Below are 24,670 nucleotides of genomic sequence, written 5' to 3'. Positions count from 1 at the left end.
TGTGCAACCTGCTGCCTGTGTGGCTAGTCCAGTTCACTTTCTAATGAATGGTAACCCCCTGGAGAGGGCGGGGCCAGCTCCCGAGTGATTGATAGCTGGAGGGGGCGGGGCCAGCCTCCGGGTGATTGACAGCCGGAGGGGCGGGGTCTGTTCCAGGGTGTTGAACAGCTGGAAGGGCGCGGTCAGCCTCCGGGTGATTGACAGCTGGAGGGGCGGGTGTGTCCAGGGTGATTGACAGCTGAAGGGGCGGAGCCAGCCTCCGGGTGATTGACAGCTAGAGGGGCGGGGTCGGTGCGGTTTCTCTGGTGACGCTGGCTCCGGCTCCGGGGAGTTTGTGTCTTCTCCGCACTCATGTGGCTGGGCAGCTCCGTCTGTTTATTATCTATTGTTCGACCCGAGACAGGCAGCTTCTAGTGCCAGGTAAGAGGGATTGGAGGCTGGGGATTGAGGAGAGGCCACCGGTGGGGTTTCGGCTCCATCTCCACCAGGCCGCAGCCAAATCCCCGCTTTGGGCGGACTGTTCATAACCAGGGGAGGGGAGAGTCCAGCCCCTGGGCTCAAAACTGAGTGTTTATTGTCTGGGCGGCGGCAGCAGTCTCCGGCCTGTGGCCCTTCCTCCTGAGTTACGCAGTCAGTCATTCCTATAAACTTTGTTGGGCTGCATTAAAATGCTGAAAACCACGTCCGCCCACAGGTTTGCCCCCCCCCCCTGTCCATTCCCCCCTCCCCCCCCTGTCCATTCCCCCCTCCCCCCCCTGTCCATTCCCCCCTCCCCCCCGTCCATTCCTCCCTCCCCCCTCCCACCCCCCATCACCCCCATTCACCCCCTCTCACCCCCATTCACCCCCCTCTCACCCCCATTCACCCCCCTCTCACTCCCCTCTCACTCCCCTCTCACCCCCCTCTCACCCCCTCTCACCCCCATTCACCCCCTCTCACCGTCCCTCTCACCCCCATACACCCCCCCCTCACCACCCCCCCTCACCCCCTGTTCACCCTCTCCCCCCCCCCCCCCCACCCCGGTTCACCCCCCCTCCCCCTCCCACCCCGGTTTGCCCCCCCCTCCCACCCCGGTTTGCCCCCCCCTCCCACCCCGGTTTGCCCCCCCCTCCCACCCCGGTTTGCCCCCCCCTCCCACCCCGGTTTGCCCCCCCCTCCCACCCCGGTTTGCCCCCCCCTCCCACCCCGGTTTGCCCCCCCCTCCCACCCCGGTTTGCCCCCCCCCCGGTTTGCCCCCCCCTCCCACCCCGGTTTGCCCCCCCCCCGGTTTGCCCCCCCCTCCCACCCCGGTTTGCCCCCCCCCTCCCACCCCGGTTTGCCCCCCCTCCCACCCCGGTTCGCCCCCCCCTCCCACCCCGGTTTGCCCCCCCCTCCCACCCCGGTTTGCCCCACCCCGGTTCGCCCCCCCCTCCCACCCCGGTTCGCCCCCCCCTCCCACCCCGGTTCGCCCCCCCCTCCCACCCCGGTTCGCCCCCCCCCTCCCACCCCGGTTCGCCCCCCCCTCCCACCCCGGTTCGCCCCCCCCTCCCACCCCGGTTCGCCCCCCCCCTCCCACCCCGGTTCGCCCCCCCCCTCCCACCCCGGTTCGCCCCCGCCTCCCACCCCCGTTCGCCCCCCCCTCCCACCCCCGTTCGCCCCCCCCCTCCCACCCCGGTTCGCCCCCCCCTCCCACCCCGGTTCGCCCCCCCCTCCCACCCCGGTTTGCCCCCCCCCGGTTTGCCCCCCCCCTCCCACCCCGGTTTGCCCCCCCCTCCCACCCCGGTTTGCCCCCCCCTCCCACCCCGGTTTGCCCCCCCCCTCCCACCCCGGTTTGCCCCCCCCTCCCACCCCGGTTTGCCCCCCCCTCCCACCCCGGTTTGCCCCACCCCGGTTCGCCCCCCCCCTCCCACCCCGGTTCGCCCCCCCCTCCCACCCCGGTTTGCCCCCCCCTCCCACCCCGGTTTGCCCCCCCCTCCCACCCCGGTTTGCCCCCCCCTCCCACCCCGGTTTGCCCCCCCCTCCCACCCCGGTTTGCCCCCCCCTCCCACCCCGGTTTGCCCCCCCCCTCCCACCCCGGTTTGCCCCACCCCGGTTCGCCCCCCCCCTCCCACCCCGGTTCGCCCCCCCCTCCCACCCCCGTTCGCCCCCCCCTCCCACCCCCGTTCGCCCCCCCCTCCCACCCCCGTTCGCCCCCCCCTCCCACCCCGGTTTGCCCCCCCCTCCCACCCCGGTTTGCCCCACCCCGGGTTCGCCCCCCCCCTCCCACCCCCGTTCGCCCCCCCCCTCCCACCCCCGTTCGCCCCCCCCCCCTCCCACCCCCGTTCGCCCCCCCCCCCTCCCACCCCCGTTCGCCCCCCCCCTCCCTCCCCCGTTCGCCCCCCCCCCCCTCCCACCCCCGTTCGCCCCCCCCCTCCCTCCCCCGTTCGCCCCCCCCCCCTCCCACCCCCGTTCGCCCCCCCCCCTCCCACCCCCGTTCGCCCCCCCCCCTCCCACCCCCGTTCGCCCCCCCCCCTCCCACCCCCGTTCGCCCCCCCCTCCCACCCCCGTTCGCCCCCCCCTCCCACCCCCGTTCGCCCCCCCCTCCCACCCCCGTTCGCCCCCCCCTCCCACCCCCGTTCGCCCCCCCCTCCCACCCCCGTTCGCCCCCCCCTCCCACCCCCGTTCGCCCCCCCCCTCCCACCCCCGTTCGCCCCCCCCTCCCACCCCCGTTCGCCCCCCCCTCCCACCCCCGTTCGCCCCCCCCTCCCACCCCCGTTCGCCCCCCCCTCCCACCCCCGTTCGCCCCCCCCTCCCACCCCCGTTCGCCCCCCCCTCCCACCCCCGTTCGCCCCCCCCTCCCACCCCCGTTCGCCCCCCCCTCCCACCCCCGTTCGCCCCCCCCTCCCACCCCCGTTCGCCCCCCCCCTCCCACCCCCGTTCGCCCCCCCCTCCCACCCCCGTTCGCCCCCCCCTCCCACCCCCGTTCGCCCCCCCCTCCCACCCCCGTTCGCCCCCCCCTCCCACCCCCGTTCGCCCCCCCTCCCACCCCCGTTCGCCCCCCCTCCCACCCCCGTTCGCCCCCCCCCCATCCCGTTCCCCCCCTCCCCATCCCGTTCCCCCCCCTCCCCATCCCGTTCCCCCCCCTCCCCATCCCGTTCCCCCCCCTCCCCATCCCGTTCCCCCCCCTCCCCATCCCGTTCCCCCCCCCCCCATCCCGTTCCCCCCCCTCCACATCCCGTTCCCCCCCCTCCCCATCCCGTTCCCCCCCCCTCCCCATCCCGTTCCCCCCCCTCCCCATCCCGTTCCCCCCCCTCCCCATCCCGTTCCCCCCCCTCCCCATCCCGTTCCCCCCCTCCCCATCCCGTTCCCCCCCCTCCCCATCCCGTTCCCCCCCCTCCCCATCCCGTTCCCCCCCCTCCCCATCCCGTTCCCCCCCCTCCCCATCCCGTTCCCCCCCCCTCCCCATCCCGTTCCCCCCCCCTCCCCATCCCGTTCCCCCCCCCTCCCCATCCCGTTCCCCCCCCTCCCCATCCCGTTCCCCCCCCTCCCCATCCCGTTCCCCCCCCTCCCCATCCCGTTCCCCCCCCTCCCCATCCCGTTCCCCCCCCTCCCCATCCCGTTCCCCCCCCTCCCCATCCCGTTCCCCCCCCCTCCCCATCCCGTTCCCCCCCCCTCCCCATCCCGTTCCCCCCCCCTCCCCATCCCGTTCCCCCCCCCTCCCCATCCCGTTCCCCCCCCTCCCCATCCCGTTCCCCCCCCTCCCCATCCCGTTCCCCCCCCTCCCCATCCCGTTCCCCCCCCCTCCCCATCCCGTTCCCCCCCCCTCCCCATCCCGTTCCCCCCCCTCCCCATCCCGTTCCCCCCCCTCCCCATCCCGTTCCCCCCCCTCCCCATCCCGTTCCCCCCCCTCCCCATCCCGTTCCCCCCCCTCCCCATCCCGTTCCCCCCCCTCCCCATCCCGTTCCCCCCCCTCCCCATCCCGTTCCCCCCCCTCCCCATCCCGTTCCCCCCCCTCCCCATCCCGTTCCCCCCCCTCCCCATCCCGTTCCCCCCCCTCCCCATCCCGTTCCCCCCCCTCCCCATCCCACCCTCATGCCCCTCTCCTCCCACTCCCCTCATTCCCCTCTGCTCCCACCCCCATCCCCATCCACCCCCTCTCTCCAGCCCCCTCAGCAACAGACTGCCCTTTGTGGGGGTTTTTGTAACAATTGCCCTGTGTACAGAAACATTACCATGTCCCTTTACTTGGCTGTTTATAAAATATCGGTGGCCACAATGCGCGCTTGTTTTGTATGCATGGTAAATATTTACTTCTCAGCTGTTCCTTTTTGATTTGCTGTCGTTTGAAAACATACAGAGCGTGATAAAGAAAGATTGAATAATATGTGGGGAAATCCGACGGCCAAAAACATTTCTTGTTTGAGTTATTTGAAAACAATCGTCATCTACTGTGCTGACTGCAATAATGAAAATTACAGTCAAATCGCATGCTCTCTGGTTATTATGTGAAGGTATTTCATTTTACAGGTCAGCTGAATAACATTTCCTCCAAGCCAAAGTGTTTTTCCACCCCGTTGTGATCCAAGGGATCCAGCAAGATGTGATCCAGTAAATAACATCCAAAACATTTCAAAGTGCTCTGGCCAAATAACTAAGTTAATGAATGATATTGAAACCTCAATATTGTTAGCTAAAAATCTGAAAAATCTCTATTTCTCATAGTCATAGGTGTCTTGTCCTGTGGTCACATTAGTGCCTACTGTTCATTTCCTTACCTGTCTCCTCACCTGTCAAACATGCTTAATTTGAGCAGATGCAGCATGCTGTATTTCCACCTTCCTACTTGTTACCCAGGTTGGACACCTGAGTTGTAGCCTCCTGGATCTGACCACCTGCCGATTGTCCAGATCAGCTACGTTGGGTTCTGTCCAAACAAATGACCCAAGTGTGCTAATGTTGTAAACGTGAAGCAAAACAAAAGTAGAAATGTGAAAAACAGAATGACCCCCCCCCCCCCCCCCCCCCCAGATGGTCCTGAACATGCAACAATTAGGAAATAAATAACATTATATGGTGGCGCAGTGGTTAGCACTGTTGCCTCATGGCGCTGAGGACCTGGGTTCGATCCCGGCCCCAGATCAGTGTCCATGTGGAGTTTGCCCATTCTCCCCGTGTCTGCGTGGGTCTCACCCCCACAACCCAAAGATGTGCAGGGTAAGTGGATTGGACACGCTAAATTGCCCCTTAATTGGGCAAAAAAAAAAGAATTGGTTACTCAATTTTAAATAAATGAATAGAATATATAAAAATGTGGTTTCAACCTGAAAGCTATAACTCTAATGTATCAATCAGTGTGTGGCCTGACAGGGAATGGTGTCATTGTTTGATTAGTTGGAGCGAGTGTTTAAAGTTGCTTTCTTAAACTATGATTACCTTTGTAAATAAACACTACTAACTAAGTCAAATGTTCCAGATCCTTAATAAGAATTTATATGGATGTGCTTTGCTTTTAAATGAAGTTGTCAGTGTGCCTGAGAATCGTTCAAGAAAGGGATAGAGTGGTTTCCTGTTTGTGTTATCTGGGTGTTTCGTTTGCTTCCAGTGTGAGGTGTATAACTGCTTCGCTGCTTCATTGATTGAAATTATAGAATCACAAAGCAGAGAAGAAGGGTCATTTAGCCTGTCATGTTTGTGTTTACACTCCACTGTTCCTTTCTCATAGCTAATAGTCCTAAAGATGTTTCCTTTTTTTAACTGTTTTTCCAATTCCCTTTTGACAATGACTATTGAATCTGCTGCCCCCACCCTTTCAGGCAATGCACCTTTCACCCATGGCTTTTTTGCTAATTATTTTAAATGTAGGATGGCATTTCAATAGTGATTGTCTTTCAGGTAGCAAATTGTACTAAGACCAGTCTACACCACCCCCAAGGTGGCACATAAAGTTCCTATTGGGACCATTTGAAGAGCAACAGGTCTGCTCTCCTGGTCAACTTTCATCTGAAAGCGATACCACTTAAAGCAAATGTTCTGTTCACTTATCCCCTTGGGGAGTGCACATAAAATTTTGCATCAACCCTAAATCGGTGACTACATTTAAAGGAGCTTCCTTGGTTGTGAAGCGTTTGAGAAGATCGAGGTTCCGACAAGATATGCATAAATTCAACTTCATTCATTCATTCATTTATTAATAGGTCATTGGCTATAAAAGAGCTGTGATTAGCCATTCTCTGGCGCACTTTTTTTCTTGGTAGTTGTGCTGTTGGGTGAGGCTGTATAAATTTGAACTTTGCAGCAAGAGGTTAGTCTTAACGCAAGAGTATTTTATTACTATTATTTAGTTTCAGAGGGAGTGATTGGCGTGCAGACAATAACTGGTTATTTTCTTTACCTCATTTTTAGTTGGAGAAATGTTATAATTGTGTGATGCCTTTAACTGTGAGCTGTTTTTAGAAATAGGTAATTAATATTTTATGGAAGCGCTATTCTGGTAGTGCCCTCAGCCACAAGATTCGGTTGGGCAACAGGAATGGTGTAAAGTGAATAGAAACAGACTGGTGCCAGTGGCAGTTCAGACCAACACCCTATCAACTGCTGCTTGGGGAAGAGAGTTCCAAATATTTATCCTCTGCGTTTCTCAACTTCACTTTTTAAATTTTTAGGTTGTTTCCCCTAGTCTTAGATTCTGCAATCAGATTCTGCAATCAGTGGAAATAGTAACTCTTGGTCTACTCGATCAGTTCAATAGTGAATCCAAAGTTAGTATTTGTATCAAGCACCAGAAACCTAGGTATCTGGAACAGAACAGTCAGTGTTGGGAAAAAATATTGGCCACACCAAGTAGCATCACTGAGGATTGAGGGAGTTCTGTCTGGATGGAACTTTTTAGTTTACCAAAACTCAAAAAGCAATCCAGACGGTGCAGGAGATCAGGATCATTTAAAAATTAAATGGGTGAGGGGTGGTAGAGGGGGGTGGCATTCCAGTTGATCTATCTCAATAGCTAGAACTATTGGAAAAATGACTTCTGGAGGTAGGTTCTGAGTACATTATGACACTAAGGAGCAGGCAGGTCTGAAAATTGTAGGTGTGTTTGGGGATTCTGTTGGAGTTTGGATTTTTGCAACGATGATTGCGAGGTCTGAACTGATGTTGATTCCTTCATCCTAGGATGAAGAACATCAGCCAGTGTGTCTGATAGCAACCAAAGATAGAGGTTCATTTGGGGGCAGTACAGTAGCATTGTGGTTAGCATAAGACCATAAGACATAGGAGCGGAAGTAAGGCCATTCGGCCCATCGAGTCCATTCCACCATTCAATCATGGCTGATTTCAACTCCATTTACCCGCTCTCTCTCTCCATAGCCCTTAATTCCTCGAGAAATCAAGAATTTATCAACTTCTGTCTTAAAGACACTCAACGTCCCGGCCTCCACCGCCCTCTGTGGCAATGAATTCCACAGACCCACCACTCTCTGGCTGAAGAAATTTCTCCTCATCTCTGTTCTAAAGTGACTCCCTTTTATTCTAAGGCTGTGCCCCCGGGTCCTAGTCTCCCCTGCTAATGGAAACAACTTCCCTACATCCACCCTATCTAAGCCATTCATTATCTTGTAAGTTTCTATTAGATCTCCCCTCAACCTCCTAAACTCCAATGAAGCACAGTTGCTTCACAGCTCCAGGGGTCTCAGGTTTGATTGGAGTCACTGTCTGTGCGGAGTCGCACGTACTCCCCGTGTGCGCGTGGGTTTCCTCCGGGTGCTCCGGTTTCCTCCCACAGTCCGAAGATCTGCAGGTTAGGTGGATTGGCCATGCTAAATTGTCTTAAGTGTCCAAAAAAGGTTAGGTGGGGTTACTGGGTTACGTGGATAGGGTGGAGGCGTGGGCTTAAGTAGGGTGCTCTTTCCAAGGGCTGGTGCAGACTCGATGGGCCGAATGGCCTCCTGCACTGTAAATTCGATGATTCTATGAAACGCATGACATAGATAGTAGTACGTTTGAAATCTTGCAAGGCAGTGTAAGAGATTGAGCATTAGGTTGAAAAAAAACAGTTGATGATTTCACTGCTTCCCGTGTGATCTGCTTGGTCTGACCAAAAGTGACTAATGTTGAGAAACAGTTTGACAAATCAAGGTGAGGTATGTGGAGTGTAAAATAAACATAGTCTTCAGGGGAAGCAGTGGTGCTTCGCAGTGTGGAGTGGATAACTAAATTAAACTGATCCTTAAAAGGATTGGATTGGACTTGGATTTGTTTATTGTCATGTGTACCGAGATACAGTGTAAAGTATTTTTCTCTGAGTAGCTCAAATAGATCGTTAAGTACATGAAAATAAAAAGAAAATACATAATAGGGCAACATAAGGTACACAATGTAAATACATAGACACCAACCTCGGGTGAAGCATACAGTGGTTTAGCATTAATCAGGTCAGTCCATAAGAGGGTCGTTTAGGAGTCTGGTGACAATGGGGAAGAAGCTGTTTTTGAATCTGTTCGTGCATGTTCTCAGACTTTGTATCTCTTGCCCAATGGAAGAAGTTGGAAGAGTGAGTAAGTCGGGTGGGAGTGGCCTTTGATTATGCTGCCTGCTTTCCCCAGGTAGCAGGAGGTGTAGATGGAATCAATGGATGGGAGGCAGGTTCGTGTGACGGACTGGGCTGTGTTCACGACTATCTGAAGTTTCTTGCGGTGCTGGGCAGAGCTGTTGCCAGACCAGGCTGTGATGCACCCTGATAGGATGCTTTCTCTGTTGCATCTGTAAAAGTTGGTAAGAGTTAATGTGGACATGCCAAATTTCCTTAGTTTCCTGAGTAAGTATAGGGATAGAATTAGGGCTAATTATGCAGACGTTATTCATGAGAAACTTCTAAGGAATGGTGGGAAACTGAAAAGGGAGATTAGAAGGTTAAATGGGGATATGAAAAAGGTGGAAAGGTGGTGCAGTGGTTAGCACTCTGCTTCACGGTTCCGAGGACCCAAGTTCGATCCCGGCCCCGGGTCACACTCTGTGTGGAGTTTAGAGATTCTCCCCATGTATGAGGTTCTCACTCCCACAACCCAAAGATGTGCAGGGTAGGTGAATTGGCCATGCTAAATTACCCCTTAATTGGAGGAAAAAAAGCATTGGGTACTCTAAATTTACAAAAACAAAATGGGGGTATGAAAAAGACCTAGCAGATAATGTAAATTGTAATATTAAGTGTTTTACCAATGTGATTAAAAAATATTGGGATAGGATCAACACGGGATGAAGGAGAGAATTTAATTGTGCAGAATAAAGATATGGTGAACTGGCGTCAGATGAAACAAATATTTAGCATCAGTTGTTCCAGTTGAAAGTGGAAATGAGAGCATTTGGTGCACTCCAGGGCAAGGGTCAACGAATTGAGCTAACTGAATAGGAATTGTTTCTGAAAAAATAGGTCACTGGGCACTGATACTTGCCTGTTGAAAGAAATTAGAGAGGAGAGAGATGAGGTTCAGCCAAAGTTTAAAACCCTCCATAAATATGCAACTTGTTATGAGACTGGAGATGTGTTCATGAACAGAGGGTAGGATAACCTTGAAATATTTGCTGTTGGGTAACTGATCAGTTGGCTGTGAGCAAATCCTTGGAACTGGTGATTTCAGATCACATCAGTACGCGTTTAGAAATGCAAGGATTAATCAAGGGCTATTTGGTGCTGGCTCAACTAGAAATGGTTTTGCATTTGTAGAAAATACAATCTTGAGATTTGCTAGTATGGCAGGGGGGTGGGCACGGGAGCAATAGGTCAGAAGGTGAGAGCATTGAGGGAGAACTAGGGAATAGGGACAGTGTGGCTCTGAGGCAGAGCAGACAGGGAGAAGTTGCTGAACACCGCGGGTCTGGTGGCCTGAAGTGCATATGTTTTAATGCAAGAAGGGTAAGGCAGATGAATTTAGAGCTTGGATTAGCACTTGGAACTATGATGTTGTTGCCATTACAGATACCTGGTTGAGGGAAGGGCAGGATTGGCAGCTAAACGTTCCAGGATTTAGATGTTTCAGGCGGGATAGAGGGGGATGTAAAAGGGGTGGCGGAGTTGCGCTACTGGTTAGGGAGAATATCACAGCTGTACTACGGGAGGACACCTCAGAGGGCAGTGAGGCTATATGGGTAGAGATCAGGAATAAAAAGGGTGCAGTCACAATGTTGGGGGTTTACTACAGGCCTCCCAACAGCCAGCGGGAGATAGAGGAGCAGATAGGTAGACAGATTTTGGAAAAGAGTAAAAACAACAGGGTTGTGGTGATGGGAGACTTCAACTTCCCCAATATTGACTGGGACTCACTTAGTGCCAGGGGTTTAGATGGGGCAGAGTTTGTAAGGAGCATCCAGGAGGGCGTCTTAAAACAATATGTAGACAGTCCAACTAGGGAAGGGGCGGTACTGGACTTGGTATTGGGGAATGAGCCCGGCCAGGTGGTAGAAGTTTCAGTAGGGGGGAATTTCAGGAACAGTGACCACAATTCAGTAAGTTTTAAAGTGCTGGTGGACAAGGATAAGAGTGGTCCTAGGGTGAATGTGCTAAATTGGGGGAAGGCTAATTATAACAATATTAGGCGGGAACTGAAGAACCTAGATTGGGGGCGGATGTTTGAGGGCAAATCAACATCTGACATGTGGGAGGCTTTCAAGTGTCAGTTGAAAGGAATTCAGGACCGGCATGTTCCTGTGAGGAAGAAGGATAAATACGGCAATTTTCGGGAACCTTGGATAACGAGAGATATTGTAGGCCTCGTGAAAAAGAAAAAGGAGGCATTTGTCAGGGCCAAAAGGCTGGGAACAGACGAAGCCTGTGTGGAATATAAGGAAAGTAGGAAGGAACTTGAGCAAGGAGTCAGGAGGGCTAGAAGGGGACACGAAAAGTCATTGGCAAATAGGGTTAAGGAAAATCCCAAGGCTTTTTACCCGTACATAAAAAGCAAGAGGGTAGCCAGGGAAAGGGTTGGCCCACTGAAGGATAGGCAAGGGAATCTATGTGTGGAGCCAGAGGAAATGGGTGAGGTACCAAATGAATACTTTGCATCAGTATTCACCAAAGAGAAGGAATTGGTAGATGTTGAGTCTGGAGAAGGGTGTGTAGATAGCCTGGGTCACATTGAGATCCAAAAAGACGAGATGTTGGGCATCTTAAAAAATATTAAGGTAGATAAGTCCCCAGGGCCTGATGGGATCTACCCCAGAATACTGAAGGAGGCTGGAGAGGAAATTGCTGAGGCCTTGACAGAAATCTTTGGATCCTCACTGTCTTCAGGTGATGTCCCGGAGGACTGAATGTTGTTCCTCTGTTTAAGAAGGGTAGCAAGGATAATCCCGGGAACTACAGGCCGGTGAGCCTTACTTTAGTGGTAGGGAAATTACTGGAGAGAATTCTTCGAGACAGGATCTACTCCCATTTGGAAGCAAATGGACGTATTAGTGAGAGGCAGCATGGTTTTGTGAAGGGGAGGTTGTGTCTCACTAACTTGATAGAGTTTTTCGAGGAGGTCACAAAGATGATTGATGCAGGTAGGGCAGTGGATGTTGTCTATATGGACTTCAGTAAGGCCTTTGACAAGGTCCCTCATGGTAGACTAGTACAAAAGGTGAAGTCACATGGGATCAGAGGTGAGCTGGCAAGGTGGATACAGAACTGGCTAGGTCATCGAAGGCAGAGAGTAGCAATGGAAGGATGCTTTTCTAATTGGAGGGCTGTGACCAGTGGTGTTCCGCAGGGATCAGTGCTGGGACCTTTGCTGTTTGTAGTATATATAAATGATTTGGAGGAAAATGTAACTGGTCTGATTAGTAAGTTTGCAGACGACACAAAGGTTGGTGGAATTGCGGATAGCGATGAGGACTGTCAGAGGATACAGCAGGATTTAGATTGTTTGGAGACTTGGGCGGAGAGATGGCAGATGGAGTTTAATCCGGACAAATGTGAGGTAATGCATTTTGGAAGGTCTAATGCAGGTGGGGAATATACAGTGAATCGTAGAACCCTCGAGTATTGAAAGTCAGAGCGATCTAGGAGACAGGTCCACAGGTCACTGAAAGGGGCAACACAGGTGGAGAAGGTAGCCAAGAAGGCATACGGCATGCTTTCCTTCATTGGCTGGGGCATTGAGTATAAGAATTGGCAAGTCATGTTGCAGCTGTATAGAACCTTAGTTAGGCCACACTTGGAGTATAGTGTTCAATTCTGGTCGCCACACTACCAGAAGGATGTGGAGGCTTTAGAGAGGGTACAGAAGAGATTTACCAGAATGTTGCCTGGTATGGAGGGCATTCGCTATGAGGAGCGGTTGAATAAACTCGGTTTGTTCTCACTGGAACGACGGAGGTTGAGGGGCGACCTGATAGAGGTCTACAAAATTTTGAGGGGCATAGACAGAGTGGATAGTCAGAGGCTTTTCCCCAGGGTAGAGGGGTCAATTACTAGGGGGCATAGGTTTAAGGTGAGAGGGGCAAGGTTTAGAGTAGATGTACGAGGCAAGTTTTTTACACCGAGGGTAGTGGGTGCCTGGAACTCGCTATTGGAGGAGGTGGTGGAAGCAGGAACGATAGTGACATTTAAGGGGCATCTTGACAAATACATTAATAGGATGGGAATAGAGGGCTACGGACCCAGGAAGTGTAGAAGATTGTAGTTTAGTCGGGCAGCATGGTCGGCACGGGCTTGGAGGGCCGAAGGGCCTGTTCCTGTGTTGTACATTTCTTTGTTCTTTGTTGCTTGACAGGACAAAAGTGGGAACTTTGGCAAGACTGTTAAGGAAACTGTAAAGCACTACAGGAAGACTTGTCATCTTCCATTCAACAACAGTTGCATTTTTTCCCTAGCCATTGATGTTGTCCATCTCCTATTAGTTCTATTATGCCATGTGTATGCATTAATTGGCTGACCCACACCCAGGATTTCTAACTGCTGTGTAACAGACGGTACATATTAGGGAAAATGCTTCAAGGCGTGTAGTGATGCTAAATAGTTGTTTCATCTGACGCCAGTTCACTAGATCTTTATTCTGCACAATTAAATTCCCTCCTTCATCCCGTGTTGGTCCTATCCCAATACTTTCTCATTTTTATGACCAAGGCCTTCACCGAGTGCCTCTCATTCGACAGTGCTTAGGAACTTGGAAGTGGGGAATCGCGTGTCTGAATCCTTTCCCTACCATTTGAATGATTTATGGAGCATTAACATGCCAATCCATTGTGCGACTGAACCATCAGGATTATTTTTGTCTAAATGTTCTCTATATTTATGTTTATGCAGTGTTAGAAAATAAAATCCATGTTGTGAATCTCCAATTTTCACAATCTTTAGTCAAAAGAAGCCTCCCCTAATAAATATTGTAAAGTTCTTTTATAACTCGATATTGAAGTATGTGTTCAAGTCCTCTAGTAGAAATTGAGATTCAAGTACAACCAATGAGCCAGGCAAGCACTTGTTGTATCTGGCAACAGGCAGAGTGAAAATACCTCTTTGGTGATCTAATATATCCATAATTAAAACTGGCATTGAGTAATTCTCACTTTGCAGAAAAAGCTTTATTAATGAAAGTTCAAGACTTGGTTCTTTCTATGTATCCATCCATTTGGCATACAGAACGTGGTCATGCTTTAACTGTCTGAATCCAATTTTCTGAAAGTCCATCTCAAATTATCACTGTCCCACCACCTCCCCTCCATGTTCTTTCCTCCTTCAACTTTACAACAGTTTTCCCCTCTCACGTGCGTGCAATGTTTTTTTGTGCTAAATGTTAATGCGAATAGATACATTTTAGATACAGACAGTTTTTATTTAATTAGTCTCTCAATAAAAAGCACTTCAAAACAAAATGTCATTGTTGCCGTTCCTATGTTGTGGGAGATTCCTCTGGCTTCTGTCCACCTTTGTTCAATATTTCTTGCGTAACCATATGTTTAAAGCAAACGCAAAGTGCTGGAAAAATTCAGCAGCTCTGGCAACATTTGTGGAGAGAGTTAACTCTTCAAGTCCAATATGACTCTTCAAAACTAGTTCCAAAGAAGAGTTGTATTGGATTCAGTGTTAACTCTGTTTCTATCTCCACAGATGGTGCAGACCTGCTGAGTTCTTCCAGCATATTCTAATTTAATTTCAGATCTGCAGTATTTTGCTTTTATTTGATGTTTAAAGTACTTGGCGTTGTATAATCTTCATACATTTGTAAACTGGCTTATATGAATGGAACCATAATTTCTCTGCACATTTCCAAAGAAAGCCTGTATCTATTGATCAGTAAACTATAGCCGTTCAAAATTGGATTGTTGCGGTGTTTATTTTCTTGATGCAACCATTAGCTGGATACAAGCTGATTTTAAACACTTGTGGCCTGTTCTAACCAGGTCTCCAGTTATTAAAGTGGGAACTTTATCCCTCCATAGTCAGCATTGGGCTACTAAGAGTCACCATACCAGTCATTGTTGTGGTGAAATTCCTAGTTTCAAAGCGTGTTTTATTGTTAAGAGTCAGACATGAACTGAAAAGGAAACTCAACCTTCAGGTCTCTAGAGAAACTGAAGCTAGTTTACAGCCGTTTTAAAAGGTACAGAACCATCTGAGCTCATCCTTGTGACGCTGTGCAGGGAACCTGAAGCGCGCACAGGCTGGTTCTGGGAGTGGAGATGGAGAATAGCTTCAGCTATTCTTAGAGGAGCTGTTTGGCCAAATCTGGCCATACAATGGGCAGGGTGGATCCTTGCCAGCAAGACTGCCATGAACAGAGCTGAGGCAGTCCGGCAGAACTGCATAATTTTAATGAAGACTGTCGCGAGAGCTTGGGTTGTTAGGGCACTGCTGTCAAATGAGAATTGGTAGGTAAATCTTCGAACCAAAGGGGCTGGAGTTCTACCTGAGGAAGTTGAGGTTTTTGGCTGAAATTGGTGCCATATAAGCTGAGGAGGGTTGACAAGTAAATCCATGAAATCTATTTTTGTTGTACCTGTGATTTAATGTGTAACTTAGTTTATTATGACAGCAATTTGCCTGTTAATTTGTGATTCATTTGTGTTGATTTTGGTTTGATTGTTAAAGGAAAAGCTATAACAAGTTAAATCTTATCTGTTAGTTTTTGTGTTGGGTTTGTTTGCTAAATTTGGTTCTTTTAGATTGCTGATCCAATTTGAAGTCTCAACTGCTCCCCAAAGACAGGATTAAATTACCGTGTATAATCATGTAAAAGTTGAATTCTTGAGACCACTTTTTTCTACCAAATGCCTAACTTGTATACGAGTAATGTTCTCGAGGGGTTGACTTGTGTGCTTGATTTGTTGAAAAGTGAAATTAAGAAAAGACTTGTAGTGGAACACTATACTAAAGAATTCGTAATCTGTTCACTAATATTTCAAATAAATAAAAAATGTATAACTGTTTTGAGCATTGAGTTACCAGGACTCATTTTCATTAGTATTTATACATTTACATTGATATACAGTCATGAACATCACCGGGATTATATTTTAATTCTGTAAATTTTGAGCTTTAATATCCCTGAGAATTTGGGGTTGACCATGAGATATGTAAAAGATTACTGTTTTAGCCCTAAAATCGTGGTCGGTATTTTAGTTTTTCTGATCCTGTGGCAATCTAATCAACCTGATTTATTCTATAATGTCTATCCCTATTTATAGAGAGCCATTGATGGTGGTTTCTTTGTGATTGGCATCTGTATCGCATCTCTCATTTCTCTGTGCAGCTGTCTGCTTCAGTGATCAGATATTTCACATTATTTCTGTGATTTATTGTTATGCTTGTCTGACCCCATGGTGCTCCTTTAGAACAAGTAGAACATAGAACATACAGTGCAGAAGGAGGCCATTCGGCCCATCAAACCTGCACCGACCCACTTAAGCCCTCACTTCCACCCTATCCCTGTAACCCAGTAACCCCTCCTAACCTTTTTGGTCACTAAGGCCAATTTATCATGGCCAATCCACCTAACCTGCGCACGTCTTTGGACTGTGTGAGGAAACCGGAGCACCCGGAGGAAACCCATGCATACGGGGAGACCTTGCAGACTCCGCACAGATAGTGACCCAGCAGGGAATTGAACCTGGGACCCTGGCGCTGTGAAGCCACAGTGTTACCCACTTGTGCTACTGTGCTGCCCTAGATATCTCTTCTTCCCCGACACCCCTGCCATGTAGTCACATTGATATCCAAAAAAAACTTAATTCTGACTCCCCATGCCACCTGCATAGCTGCTCTGTCCTTTGTAATAAATGTGATATTTTTTATTCTCCAAGCCAGGAAAAGAGGAAATGATGTAGTGAAATAAATACAATATTCCGATTTACATGGAGAGGAAATAGAGACTTCAAGTAAGACTAATACTTGGAAGGATGACAAAGGTCACACTCCCTGGCCAATTTACACAGATCTGACTTTGCATGTCATTACACTCTTTGTTTCACTTCTTAATTTTTAACTGTTTTAGTTTGAAATGGTTTCTGCTAAAAATGAAGCCATTCCGGGGTTGTTAACCTGTTGGACATTCCGATAGATTTTCTGACCACAAATTTCAATACAGATAATCCAGCTCGTGTCTCTGCAGCAACTGACTCCCCGCCCTGCCCCATCACAGAACCCCGAGTTATTTTGCCTCCCGTGCCTTACCCAAATCATGATCAGTGTCGTTTTGAAGAACTGCTTCTTGACAACATTGCTGGGTTTGCTCATTACCATTTTTTTTTTGTCGCTCTGACCTGCTTTGTTGAATGCTAAATTTTACTTGGGTAAGAATCTCTTCTGTGTCACGTTTCCAGCCTGGCATCATTCCATAACTAATACCTGCTGCTTCCTTTCCGGAGTCGATGCCTCCGGTTTTTAGTAGGTTGCCCATTATATGCACTTTGAGCGGCCCAATTAAAGGGTTTATGGAGATTTAGGGCATTCCATTGTCTAATTGAAATGTAATTCCCTCAAAACTTTACACCGGTTCTTTTCAATGCGTTTTTGAAAATTATTGTCAGCCTTGTTTTCAGTGCAGATTTGCTGTGATGATTTGCTTGACGCAAGAACTGTTTTCAACTGTACTAATTTTTGTAGAAGTAATGTTCACTGGGACTGAGCGTGCACAAGCTGAAAATTGTAATCCCCGCTATGATAGAAAATGGACAGTGTGACACATTTTTTGCCACCTACATGACTAACGACCTTTTTGGATACAGTACAGAATATCATTAGGAATCTTGGCTAAACTTGTGTTATTTACACTTCTTTAAGGACTTTTGGAAATCAGAACAAAGGGAAAACATTCCACTTTTAACAGAAGTTTAAAACAGTTCCTGGAGATTTGGGCATGTGGTTTATTTGACAAATTGGCTGAGCTTTTTGTAATTTGTGATTCAGTCTTCCTAATTTACAAGATAAATATTGTGCCCAACGTGGTGGCACAGTGGTTAGCACTGCTGCATCACAGCGCCAGGGACCTGGGTTCAATTCCAATCTCGGGTGACTGTTTGTGTGGAGTTTGCGCTTTCTCCTAGTGTCTGCGTGGATTTCCTCCGGGTCTTCCCACAGTCCAAAGATGTGCGGATTAGGTGGATTGGCCATGCTAAATTGTCCCCGAGTGTCCAAAGGTTAGGTGGGGTTATGGGGTTTCAGATTAGGTGGGGGAGTGGGCCTACGTAAGGTGCTCTTTCAGAGGGTCAGTCAAGTCTTGATGGGCCAAATGTCCTCCTGCACTGTAGGGATTCTTTGATTCATGTTTGCTGTTTATGTGACCGGTTTAGGGCGAGCACTAAAAATGCTGGTGGAAGAGTGCCATGGTGGCACAGCATGATTTCCAAGGAGCTGTGCCATGGCAGGTAGACTGTAGATTGATTCTTGTGATCAGTCTAATCTGCAAATTGAGGATCTCAGTGTCATTATCGAAAGATCAAGAGGCTAAGAACTCCTTGGGGGGGGAACGGAAGGAATTGGAACTACCACACTTCAGTGCGATGCTTCCCAAACTTTATCAGTGTGACTCCATTTTGAGGCTTGAAAAGTGCTGTGACTCCAGAGTGTGAGCCAGGTGAGGGATAGAGCTATGGGCAGGGTTGGAGGAGAGCTGTGAGCGGGGTGGGGGAGGCTGTTTGAACTGAAGGTTTTTCAATAAAGCACCTACTTTTCTGCTAACGTTTGGAACAGAAATCCAGTCTCAAAGACTGGTCAGATAGTCCACACCCACCATTTTCAGAAACAGCGAGATTTTAAAGGGGCCTTGCAGCTATTCACACAGTCACCATTCCTGCTTTGATGCTTGCATTCCCAAAATCCTGTCCCATGACCCATGGATCAGGAAGCCCTGCCCTGTGCTCCCTCCAATGAGAAGATAATCTGTACAGCTATGAAGTACATAAGTAGAGATTTCTGTTTTTAAAAAAAAGAGAGGCATAGGTTTTCCAGTACTTCGAAGTAATTGAGATGAGGTGCCTTTCATTCCTAAATGTTCTAAAATGATTTCTAGCGAGTCACCTCCATTAGGATTTTCTTAATTATAGACCCTGGTTACTTTTTACATTGTTTTATGCTTGTCATGCACTAAGTACAAAACTTGCACAGTACTCTGCAACTGTATTACTCGCTGCAGCTGTATGTGGTTAGATTACAAATACTAAAGTATGGGTGGTGCAGTGGTTAGCACTGCTGCCTATGGTGCTGAGGACCTGGGTTAGATCCCGGCCCCGGGTCAGTGTGTGTGTGTGGAGTTTGCATATTCTTCCCGTGTCTGCGTGGGTTTCACCCCCACAACCCAAAGATGTGTAGGTTGAGTGGATTGGCCATGCTAAATTGCACCTTTATTGGGGGAAAAAAAAATTGGGTACTCTAAATTTATAAAAAATTGGTGGATATACCAGTAGCTCTCATCTTGGTTAAAGGACTCCTTTGAATGGATTAGTAATCATGGATTTTCCCCATCCACATTGTACTATGTAACATACTCAATGTGAAAGTACAGCATATAAAGGATGTTTTAATGATGCTTTTAAGAAAACAGGTTTTTCCTTAAAGATGAGATGGGTGTGAACTTGCATCTCATTGTGGATCTGTCTGCCCTTGGTGTGATGTTTGACATTGACGCTGGTGAATTATTGTTCTCCATTTACGGACAGGGCCTGTAGTTTGCATTGCTGGCATAGCAGCAAATGATGTTTCAGTTTTGTTGCTTTTAACAATTCTCTGTACTCTGCAGCAAAACTGGAAAGATAATCCTGAAAGTTAATTTTCAGCAGTGGTCACAGGACAGACCGTTCCAACAACTTCTCTTCTATTTTTCAACTTGGGGGCAATGTAGGAAACATTTTAAAATGGAACCTGAACCCAATCATACTTGCCTGTTTATATTTTCAAAATGGATACCGTGTTACTCTGCCAACATTGCAGGGTAAGGAGTAATACCTCCTTTCACACATACTCAGCCGCCACTGTGTGTACATCCAGGAACTGAGTCAGTAGCATGAACATTTCTGAGAAATCAGTGCCCAGTCCAGTATTCCAAATCGTAATTTTCTTACTAAATGTTACTGCCATTTTCACTTTTTAAAAAAGTATGTTTATTAGAATTTTTCCATAATAATCAATACAAACCAGAACAACAGAATGCAAAAAATCACCAATATAAAAGTGAAAAAAATATAAAAGTTAATAGATAATTAACTTGAATACTAAAACTAACCGAAACCCCCCTTACAACTAGCGGCGACGAATTCCTTAAAAAAGGAAATAAATGATTGCCATCTTGCGTAGAATCTCTCCACCGACCCTCCCAAGTGTAGGAATGGCATTAAGTCACCCAACCAAGCAGAAGCACTGGGCAGAGTGGGAGACCTCCAGCAATCAATATTCGCCTCTGAGCTATCAGCAGGGCAAAAGCGACAACATTCGCATCTACCCCAGACTGAATCACCAACAAATCTGACAGCCCAAATGAAATGAAAATCACTTATTGTCACAAGTAGGCTTCAAATGAAGTTACTGTGAAAAGCCCCTAGTCGCCACATTCCGGCGCCTGTTCGGGGTGGCTGGTACGGGAATTGAACCGTGCTGCTGGCATGCCTTGTCTGCTTTAAAAGCCAGCGATTTAGCCCAGTGTGCTAAACCAGCCCCTGGCCACCAACGGACACACCAATATGGCCATCAACGGACACAGATCTACATGGATTATCTCTGACGTGTTAAAGAATGAAGTCCAGAAGCCTACAAGTTTGGGGCAGGACCAGAACATATGCGTGTGGCTAGCCGGGCTAAGAGAACAGTGATCATACCTATCCTTAATATTTGGGGAAAAAAACACTTGTCCTTGCCCCAGTCAAATGCTTCCTGTGTCACACCTTAAACTGAATTAGGCTCAACTGAGCACATGAGGACATGGGAGTTGACCCTGTGAAGAGCCTCAATCCAAATCCCATCAGTACGAATAGGGCCCAAATCACTTTCTCGATTCGCCCTCTCGGTGCTTAAAGGAGCAGAATTCGATGAGAGAACTTATGAAGTGAGGCCCAGTTATGGGCTACCCGGACCCCCAGATAGTGAAAGCTCAAATTAGAAAGGCGAAAAGGTAATTTCCCCAATTGGGCTTGCCTCCCGGGTGGGTTAAGTGGGAAACATTTACTCTTGCCCACACTCAGTTTATACCCAGAGAAGGAGCTGAATGTGTTCAGCAACTTCATTATTCAGTAGGTCACCCCCACAGAGACTGTTAAGACTCCCCGATCTATAAAGATCACATAAAAGGATCTAAAAGCCGCATTGACATGGGGAGGGGTAAAAACAAGAATGCCGCATGAATTGAGTATTTGAGTGATCTCCCAGGAGGCCGCCTGACGCTTGAGCCAGGAGATGACTGCCCTCCTCCCTGTACTCGTAAAAAGTGCCCCTGAAGTGGTGTAACTCCCGTACCGCCCTGCTAGTAGACAATAACTCGAACGGGACCTGTAATTTTTTTTCCCCTTTATCCAGTAGCTCTGGAGTAGGACCAGCCTCTAGGATGGAATCCACCAGCCTCTGCTGCTCCAACTTCATTGTCTTTAACATATATGCCCTATGAGAGAGAACCTCCCCTCCGAGGACTGCCGTAAGAGCCTCCCACAAAGTGGAAGGTGAAATTGAATTGGATATGTCAGATTTTATGTCGTAGTCTATGGAGGTAGACAGCCACTCTAAATTTTTTCTCAGCTAGGGCAGTACGGTGCCTCAGTGGTTAGCACTACTGTAGCACTGTGCCGAGGACCTGGGTTTGATCCCGGCCCTGGGACACTGTCCGTATGGAGTTTGCACATTTTCCCCTGTCTGCGTGGGTCTCACCTCAACAACCCAAAAAGATGTGCAGGGTAAGTGAATTGACTATATAAATTGCCCCTTAATTGGGAAAAGAAGAGAATTGGATACTCTAATTTTTTATTTTTTAAAACATTTTTTTCTCAGCTAACATTGTATTATTTAATCTCCAGGGTGCATGTTGGGTGGGGCCAGACTTGAGCAACAAATCATTAAAGTGCGGGGCATGGTCTGAAATAACAATTGCTGAGGACTCCGTTTCCACCACTGAAGGAAGGAGAATGTGATCCAAAACAGCAAATTCCATACTTGAATATGCATGGTGAACATGAAAAAAAAACAAAGTCTTTATTGTTTGGGTTCAAAAAGGTGCCAAGGATCCACCTCCCCCCATCTGAGTCATGAAAGAAGACAAAGCCTGTTCAGAGTTGATACCAGTGACTGGAGTGATAAAATTGGCCATAATCTTCTCTGCTCTAGAGGGGATCCCTGGGATAAAATGTCAGCCAGGACTCCTATCTTGATTTCTATCCAGTGTGTATGGGTTAATGCAGCAGGGGTCAGGTCTGGAATTTCTGTGTCCGTTGTAGTTCAGTTAGTAGCGCACTCCATTCCACAGCCTTTTGGCTCCAAGGCAAGTCCTACTGCAGGTTTTGAGCACCAAAATCAAGTCTTGACTCTTCAGTGCAGTACTGTGGGAGTTCTGCACTGTCAGAGGAGTGTAATCCTTTGGCTGAAATGTTAAGATGTGGCTTTGCTTGGACTCCGCAGGTATACACAAAAGATTCCCTGCCACTATATTGTAGCCATGATGTGAAGATCCGGCGTTGGACTGGGGTGAGCACAGTAAGAAGTCTTACAACACCAGGTTACAGTCCAACAGTTTGTTTCGAATCACTAGCTTGAAAGCTAGTGATTCGAGACAAACCTGTTGGACCTGGTGTTGTAAGACTTCTTACTATATTGTAGAACAAGGGAATTCTCCCTGCAATTCTGGCCAATATTTATCTTTTAATCAACATCACTAAAAAAACCCTGACCATTAACACACAACTATTTGAAAATTGGCTGCACAGTTTCCTGCCTTAGTTGCTACACTTTACATGTAATTCATTGGCTGTAAACTGGTTTGTGGTGACTTGATGGGTGTGAAAGGTACTAAATGAATGCAAGTCAAATGAATGCAAGTACTAAATGAATGTAGAGTACGGGCAGCACAGTAGCATTGTGGATAGCACAATTGCTTCATAGCTCCAGGGTCCCAGGTTCGATTCCGGCTTGGGTCACTGTCTGTGCGGAGTCTGCACATCCTCCCCGTGTGTGCGTGGGTTTTCTCCGGGTGCTCCGGTTTCCTTCCACAGTCCAAAGATGTGCAGGTTAGGTGGATTGGCCATGATAAATTGCCCTTAAGTGTCCAAAATTGCCCTTCGTGTTGGGTGGGGTTACTGGGTTATGGGGATAGGGTGGAGGTGTGGACTTGGATAGGTTGCTCTTTCCAAGGGCCAGTGCAGACTCGATGGGTCGAATGGCCTCCTTCTGCACTGTAAATTCTATGATTTGAAAAAAAAAAAGTATTTTTTCCCCATTGGTTATGATTTCTCCAGTTAACTAGTTTAACAGTACTTGCTGTTGAAGCTTTATGGATGGCTGCTTGGATATTGTGCACAGAGGGATATTGGTGTTCATGGAATTGGTACTGTAGCATGTGTTGATGCTCTGCAAAGAAAGGGGGGGAAAATCCTCCATGTGAGACTTTATATTTCCTGTTAATTTGTTTCTGCGGATATCATTGTACTTTGGTGGTGGTGTGGAGCATGGCGGGTGATTTTTTTTGGGGACCGGTACATTGCATTCTTTTGGAAATGCTCAAGATCGGAAAATGAGTGATTCCAATGGGCGGCACGGCAGCACAGTGGTTAGCACTGTTGCTTCACAGCACCAGGGACCCGGTTTGGGTCACTGTCTGTGCAGAGTCTGCACGTTCTCCCCATCTGTGTGTTTCCTCCGGGTGCTCCGGTTTCCTCCCACAAGTCCCGAAAGACGTACTGTTCGATGAACTGGATATTCTGAATTTTCCCTCGGTGTACCTGAACAGGTGTCATAGTGTTGGGACTAGGGGATTTTCACAGTAGCTTCATTGCAGTGTTAATGTAAGCCTACCTGTGACACTAATAAAGATATGTTATGTTAAAATAATTGACAGCTCGTTTTCAACACAAATAAACAATTTTATTATCCTTCCTGCAATGTGATCACCAACTTTTAATAATTCCTTTCACAGTTTGATTCTTAAGAGCTTTGTATTGTGAAAGAGGGAATTGTTGGCACCACCCCATGTCAGCCTGTTTATGCTGGGTTTTTTAATACTGGTTCCACATGAATGTGTGCTTTTAAAATCAATTTCTGAGTGGGCCTACAGTTGGCTACCATATTCTTTGCAACCTTGACTTTGAATCCAGCCCCAGAAGGCAGATGTACATTTCTTTATTCCTTCACGTTAGAATCTCTCATGAAAAGTGTTTGGGCAGGCTAGGACAGTCAGTACCACAAAAAATCACCCCAGAATTTAATCAATATTTCATTTTGCATTGAGCCTTCATGGGCTGGTCTTCAGACTCGTTATTTTTCTTCCTGATTTTCTACTTCTCTCTCTTGTTCTTGATCCCTTGCTGAGACAGAGCTACATGATTGCCACTTATCAGGTTAGTGTTTTTTCTCGTGGTTAGTGGCTAGTGTTAGTGGGCTAATCGACGTCGGCAAGAGCATCATTAATGACCCCAGTCTTGCTCTAACATGGCTTTCACATATGCACTATGAAGAGTTGTGTTAATTCAGGTAGATTTTTCCAAGGATAACTACTGCCTGAATGTTAACTCAACATGGACTCTAAATCCAACCTGAATTAATGAATTGTGAGGGTAAACTCGTTGAGCTATCACTGAGATGATAGCCTATGGGTATCTTTAATGATTGTTATAAATAACATTTCTGGAAAAAAGAATCTCTAACGATCATTTTAATATGGTCACATCTGCCTGATATATTGAGCTGAAGATGAGCTTATTTTTCAAACAAATCTCAGTAATTCCCGGAAAGATGCATTTTGCTGAATTGAAAATGCTTCTGTGGGATTGTTGGTTGAAACAAATGTAGTTAGAGCCATGTCTCATGACAGGAAACAGAAGTTTTGTTATTCCGTAGAACGAGTCCTTACCAACAGAGAAATCCCTAACTAGACGTGAAGTAAGCCTTCAGTTGCCTGGGAATTTAGAAATACCCTCTTTAACTCTGGCCATTCACCCTCTTATGAAACTGCATTTCTCTTGGGTTGCTCTGTTGTTCTATGTTTGTCAATGTCCCCCCCAGGTCCTTCACAATCTCTTTCCTCTGTTGTTCTCTCTCGTGAAATTTGCATTTTTGCAC

At 48.3% G+C, this 24,670-nt stretch overlaps 1 protein-coding gene across 2 annotated transcripts in view; it reads left to right on the top strand.

The window, feature by feature from the left end:
- The first annotated feature begins 275 nt into the window (after positions 1-275).
- rnf13 (ring finger protein 13) overlaps positions 276-24,670 on the top strand; it is a 319,053-nt gene continuing 294,658 nt past the window's right edge. The window contains exon 1 of one of the 2 annotated variants that reach the window (XM_072473860.1): positions 276-420. The gene's annotated coding sequence lies outside the window, so the exon portion shown is untranslated. Of the gene's footprint in view, positions 421-8,705; positions 8,728-24,670 lie in introns of those variants that run through there. The other variant, XM_072473861.1, reaches the window with a different exon arrangement.

This window comes from Scyliorhinus torazame, chromosome 14 (assembly GCF_047496885.1).
Source record: "Scyliorhinus torazame isolate Kashiwa2021f chromosome 14, sScyTor2.1, whole genome shotgun sequence".
Taxonomy (NCBI): Eukaryota; Metazoa; Chordata; class Chondrichthyes; order Carcharhiniformes; family Scyliorhinidae; genus Scyliorhinus; species Scyliorhinus torazame.
The sequence above is the reverse complement of the archived record's forward strand: the minus strand, read 5'-3'. Positions and strand labels throughout refer to the sequence as shown.